The sequence below is a fragment of the Poecilia mexicana genome, unplaced genomic scaffold (genome assembly GCF_051168715.1).
Source record: "Poecilia mexicana isolate PSO_F unplaced genomic scaffold, ASM5116871v1 scaffold_11, whole genome shotgun sequence".
NCBI classification, from domain to species: domain Eukaryota; kingdom Metazoa; phylum Chordata; class Actinopteri; order Cyprinodontiformes; family Poeciliidae; genus Poecilia; species Poecilia mexicana.
Genome location: NW_028263380.1, coordinates 21,576,028 through 21,582,457, shown reverse-complemented (window position 1 = coordinate 21,582,457; position 6,430 = coordinate 21,576,028). Strand labels below are relative to the sequence as shown.

At 36.8% G+C, this 6,430-nt stretch overlaps 1 long non-coding RNA gene across 1 annotated transcript; it reads left to right on the top strand.

The window, feature by feature from the left end:
* Positions 1 to 1,202: 1,202 nt before the first annotated feature.
* LOC148156527 (uncharacterized) lies at positions 1,203 to 2,589 on the top strand. The gene is made up of 2 exons (XR_015764564.1): positions 1,203 to 1,819; positions 1,872 to 2,589. It is a non-coding gene; the product is annotated as an uncharacterized LOC148156527 (long non-coding RNA).
* The last annotated feature ends 3,841 nt before the right edge of the window (positions 2,590 to 6,430 follow it).

The window sequence follows — 6,430 nt, the reverse complement described above, 5'->3', positions numbered from 1 at the left end:
AAATTAGATTGAACTTTCTTAATCCTACAGGAAGCTTCCTCTGGGAAATTTGGAAATTTCCAGCTGCAGAATCAACAGAAACAACTAAGCAATACATATTAGAAAAGATAAAAATATAATAAAAATATAAAAGGAAATGAATTAAGACAATAAAAGAGGTATGGAAAAGTAAATAGCAGCACCTTCACTTATCACTCATTACAATAAATTATTGAACAACTGATATGGATGCTGTTCTGTGTCAATTAGCATATTATTAGAAATTATTCCATATTATTTGCAATCTGCTCCCTGCGGTCTAAATTACATCTGCTTGCTGATCCTCTTCTTTGTGCTGCATTTTAATAAGGGCAATTTTGCAACATGGCTGCTTCCATTAACTGTTTTTTCTTTTTGTTGTCAAAAAATGCTAAATTATTTAAAAATGTTAATTCAACAATCACCTCATTTACAAGTTTTTTAATTGCAAAACACCTTCTGGGCTGAGCTGACGATACGAGCGTCGGGTAACGAAAACAATTTAAATCGCTTTTGTTCTGGACGGACGGATTGTAAAAAAGAAACGTCACAGGACTGCACAGAACTATATGACAGTGCATTATTGTCACTGTAAACAGGAAATTTCTGCCAAAAAGCTCAGAAATTTTGAGGATAATCTCTGAAAATGCATTCTGAGATTTGAGCAAACGGTCACAAATTATTAGATATTCTCGTTTTCCTGGAATTTCTGTTTCATCTGAACAGCTTTAATCTTAATAGTTATATAGACCTTCGTCCTAATTACTTCTTTCTGCAGTTGCAATTTTAATGGAAGTGAACCAAAATATTCAAAATAATGCATTTCTAATACGAACAACTTGATAATTCCATATTAGTTACCATATGTACAAGTGGGTGTCACTGCTCATACTTGCAGTAATCACCGGTGGACGTGCATGCAGAGCAGCGTGTAGCTACTATAACCCGTCTAGCTGCGTTCTTTCGCCTGGTGAAGAATCGCTCTGGTTACAGTAACACTTAGAAAAAACACCTTGCTGGGATTTAGCAGCCATTTGTCAGAAGCAGCTGGCAACAAATCCGACTTTTCCCAACGGAGGGGAACAAAGTTCAAGTGTTGACTCGCACAGAGTCTGCTGACAAATCGCATCCTGGGCTAATCCACAGCACACACACACACACACGCACACACACACACACACACCCCCTTGTCTGTATACACTACTGGGGACTAAAGACAAGACCATGCTTTCTGGGAACCCCCCTTTCTGAAAGTAGCACAGCTCTGCAAAAAATCAAGTAGCATGCTAGAGGGGCAGTGAACAAACATATCACTTAAAATTTGCAATAAGACTAACTAGAGTTCTCAACATGATAAGAACGTGGCTCTTGGGGACTTGTCAGGTTTTTAGTAATGTGTGGGGAAATAAATACACACTAATTCGTTTTTATTACATTCTTAGTACCTGTAGCACAGTTTCAGGTTCAAAATGCTTAGAGAGCCACTGCAATGCACAATGAAATCTACAATTTGGAATCAAGCAAAAAATAAATTGAGTGGGCACTCAAACTATGTTAAAATCTAGTATTGAGCAGCATACTGGAACCGCTTTGTTACATTTATTCTTTTAAAGAAGTTACATAAAAGGATTAAAATGATGCATACATTTCTACAGAATTTTTTTTTTCTTGCAAATTAGATCACAATTTTGTGTTCTTCTGATTGACTGTAAATCTCTTATCCAGGAACAACCTGTGATGATGAGAACTGTGAGGAGATGGGTTACAGGCAGCTGAAGAAGCCTTGTGTAATTGTTTTCAGGCCATCAACAGGAATGCACTCTGAGAACGTCAATCTTACCACGTTCTCAGAGTGCATTCCTCAGAATGGGAAAGACTAAATACATTTTTGCTTAAATAGAACCTCAAGAGAGCACTGAGATACATGCTCCTCCAGAGTCAGTGAGGACAAAAAATTAGTCAAGATTGTCAGAAGCAACTCAAAGTCAAGATTAAAGACTGTAAGAAGGCATAAAGGAGCACACTTGACACCAAGGTCCAGCAGAACAATAAATCAGAAATGAAAGAAATAAATAAATCACAAGCAGGAGGATCGAATAAACGAAAGTCTGGACAGAGCAATGACCTCAAGACATACTTCAAGAGGTTGAGTTCAATACCAGTTTTTAAGAGTAAAAAAAAAATATCATACATTAAATGAGTGGTCAGCAACACAAAGGAAAACCGCATTGGACTTCACTCTTCTGATTGTTTTCCACTCTGTGCAGGGCAAGTCCCACTGCTGTCATTTTCGGGATACTGAGATAGTATGCAGTTGTTTTAAACACTTATCACAGTCTGCTTTCCCTTGAACTCAACAGGTGTTGATGAATTCCATCAAGATTTTTTTGACTGCAAGGACCTCTCTTTCATCTGAAGTTCCCTTCTTGCATGGTTGGCGACCTTTAAAACCAAAATAAATAACACATGTATAACAAATACAGCCCTGAAGTAATACAAGTAATTAAAGACGATGAAATGAAATTACCAAACCAAATCATACTTAGTGTTTAGTAAAATTGCAAAATACAATCATGACTAATTAGACCCATCATGCTAAAAAAAGATAAATACAACACCTAAACCAGTATCATTACAGAATTTTACTCATCATGGAAAGCTATTTTCTCAACAAAGCCAAAAAGAAACTTTTGGAAACATTTAAAGTAATTATTAAAGTTGACAGAGCTAAGTTTCAAAATACATGAAGAATAATTCTTCATGAAAACAAATTGATACACAAAATACAACATTCTTGTTAAGTTCAAAGTTTATAGAGCATTTGAAGAAAATATTACATTTCTTCCAATATAACTGTACTGACAAATCTCTGAGACATCTCAGTTAAGACTAGAAGACCAATGACAAGAAGTTCTGACATAAATACCTTTTCCTTAGAGGACTTGGACTTGGGTGGAACTTGATCCAATGAGCCAACATGGTCAGCACCGACACCCTCAGTCATAATTGGTTCTTTGACAACCTTAGGAAAAGAAGAAAAGTGATTCTTAATACTGTAAAAAGACTGGCTTACATTTGGGCAAATCCAATGACCACCTAAACAACAACATATAAAACCATTGACTAATCAAAAGAAATGCAGCTGTTGATTAGCATGGTACATTGTTGATGAATCTTAGCTGTAATGTTCAACTAAGAAACCATTTCTGGTTCAGTTTATCAGCGATCCTTCATCAAAATGTCTAAAATTTCTGTACCAATTTGACCGGTTCAAATGTTTACCTAAGATGACATCACATAATTGGCCTGTAAACATGTCTGCATTGTATTTTCTGATTTGAAACATACATGTTGTCTTAAGCCAGGTATGAGCAATGCTACTGAGGGCAGACTAGATTTGTAGTTACACAAACAGAGTTAAAATATTTGACCTAAAGAAACCTCAAACGGGGTCCCCACTTGTACTGTATACCAGAAATGTGTGCATGGCCCCAAACAGCCAGTCCATGGAAACAAATACTTCAGCTGCTAAAGACCCCACAATGTAATCAAACCAGACTAGTGTGTGTTACCAGGACTACTCAAAGAAACCTGTTAAATTCAGAGCATTTGAGGAAAATATTGCATTTCTTCCAATATAACTGTACTGACAAATCTTTGAGACATCTCAGTTAAGACTAGAAGACCAATGACAAGAAGTTCTGACATAAATACCTTTTCCTTAGAGGACTTGGACTTGGGTGGAACTTGATCCAATGAGCCAACATGGTCAGCACCGACACCCTCAGTCATAATTGGTTCTTTGACAACCTTAGGAAAAGAAGAAAAGTGATTCTTAATACTGTAAAAAGACTGGCTTACATTTGGGCAAATCCAATGACCACCTAAACAACAACATATAAAACCATTGACTAATCAAAAGAAATGCAGCTGTTGATTAGCATGGTACATTGTTGATGAATCTTAGCTGTAATGTTCAACTAAGAAACCATTTCTGGTTCAGTTTATCAGCGATCCTTCATCAAAATGTCTAAAATTTCTGTACCAATTTGACCGGTTCAAATGTTTACCTAAGATGACATCACATAATTGGCCTGTAAACATGTCTGCATTGTATTTTCTGATTTGAAACATACATGTTGTCTTAAGCCAGGTATGAGCAATGCTACTGAGGGCAGACTAGATTTGTAGTTACACAAACAGAGTTAAAATATTTGACCTAAAGAAACCTCAAACGGGGTCCCCACTTGTACTGTATACCAGAAATGTGTGCATGGCCCCAAACAGCCAGTCCATGGAAACAAATACTTCAGCTGCTAAAGACCCCACAATGTAATCAAACCAGACTAGTGTGTGTTACCAGGACTACTCAAAGAAACCTGTTAAATTCAGAGCATTTGAGGAAAATATTGCATTTCTTCCAATATAACTGTACTGACAAATCTTTGAGACATCTCAGTTAAGACTAGAAGACCAATGACAAGAAGTTCTGACATAAATACCTTTTCCTTAGAGGACTTGGACTTGGGTGGAACTTGATCCAATGAGCCAACATGCTCAGCACCGACACCCTCAGTCATAATTGGTTCTTTGACAACCTTAGGAAAAGAAGAAAAGTGATTCTTAATACTGTAAAAAGACTGGCTTACATTTGGGCAAATCCAATGACCACCTAAACAACAACATATAAAACCATTGACTAATCAAAAGAAATGCAGCTGTTGATTAGCATGGTACATTGTTGATGAATCTTAGCTGTAATGTTCAACTAAGAAACCATTTCTGGTTAAGTTTATCAGCGATCCTTCATCAAAATGTCTAAAATTTCTGTACCAATTTGACCGGTTCAAATGTTTACCTAAGATGACATCACATAATTGGCCTGTAAACATGTCTGCATTGTATTTTCTGATTTGAAACATACATGTTGTCTTAAGCCAGGTATGAGCAATGCTACTGAGGGCAAACAAGATCTGTAGTTACACAAACAGAGTTAAAATATTTGACCTAAAGAAACCTCAAACGGGGTCCCCACTTGTACTGTATACCAGAAATGTGTGCATGGCCCCAAACAGCCATCCCTGGAAACAAATACTTCAGCTGCTAAAGACCCCACAATGTAATCAAACCAGACTAGTGTGTGTTACCAGGACTACTCAAAGAAACCTGTTAAATTCAGAGCATTTGAGGAAAATATTGCATTTCTTCCAATATAACTGTACTGACAAATCTTTGAGACATCTCAGTTAAGACTAGAAGACCAATGACAAGAAGTTCTGACATAAATACCTTTTCCTTAGAGGACTTGGACTTGGGTGGAACTTGATCCAATGAGCCAACATGGTCAGCACCGACACCCTCAGTCATAATTGGTTCTTTGACAACCTTAGGAAAAGAAGAAAAGTGATTCTTAATACTGTAAAAAGACTGGCTTACATTTGGGCAAATCCAATGACCACCTAAACAACAACATATAAAACCATTGACTAATCAAAAGAAATGCAGCTGTTGATTAGCATGGTACATTGTTGATGAATCTTAGCTGTAATGTTCAACTAAGAAACCATTTCTGGTTCAGTTTATCAGCGATCCTTCATCAAAATGTCTAAAATTTCTGTACCAATTTGACCGGTTCAAATGTTTACCTAAGATGACATCACATAATTGGCCTGTAAACATGTCTGCATTGTATTTTCTGATTTGAAACATACATGTTGTCTTAAGCCAGGTATGAGCAATGCTACTGAGGGCAAACAAGATCTGTAGTTACACAAACAGAGTTAAAATATTTGACCTAAAGAAACCTCAAACGGGGTCCCCACTTGTACTGTATACCAGAAATGTGTGCATGGCCCCAAACAGCCATCCCTGGAAACAAATACTTCAGCTGCTAAAGACCCCACAATGTAATCAAACCAGACTAGTGTGTGTTACCAGGACTACTCAAAGAAACCTGTTAAATTCAGAGCATTTGAGGAAAATATTGCATTTCTTCCAATATAACTGTACTGACAAATCTTTGAGACATCTCAGTTAAGACTAGAAGACCAATGACAAGAAGTTCTGACATAAATACCTTTTCCTTAGAGGACTTGGACTTGGGTGGAACTTGATCCAATGAGCCAACATGCTCAGCACCGACACCCTCAGTCATAATTGGTTCTTTGACAACCTTAGGAAAAGAAGAAAAGTGATTCTTAATACTGTAAAAAGACTGGCTTACATTTGGGCAAATCCAATGACCACCTAAACAACAACATATAAAACCATTGACTAATCAAAAGAAATGCAGCTGTTGATTAGCATGGTACATTGTTGATGAATCTTAGCTGTAATGTTCAACTAAGAAACCATTTCTGGTTCAGTTTATCAGCGATCCTTCATCAAAATGTCTAAAATTTCTGTACCAATT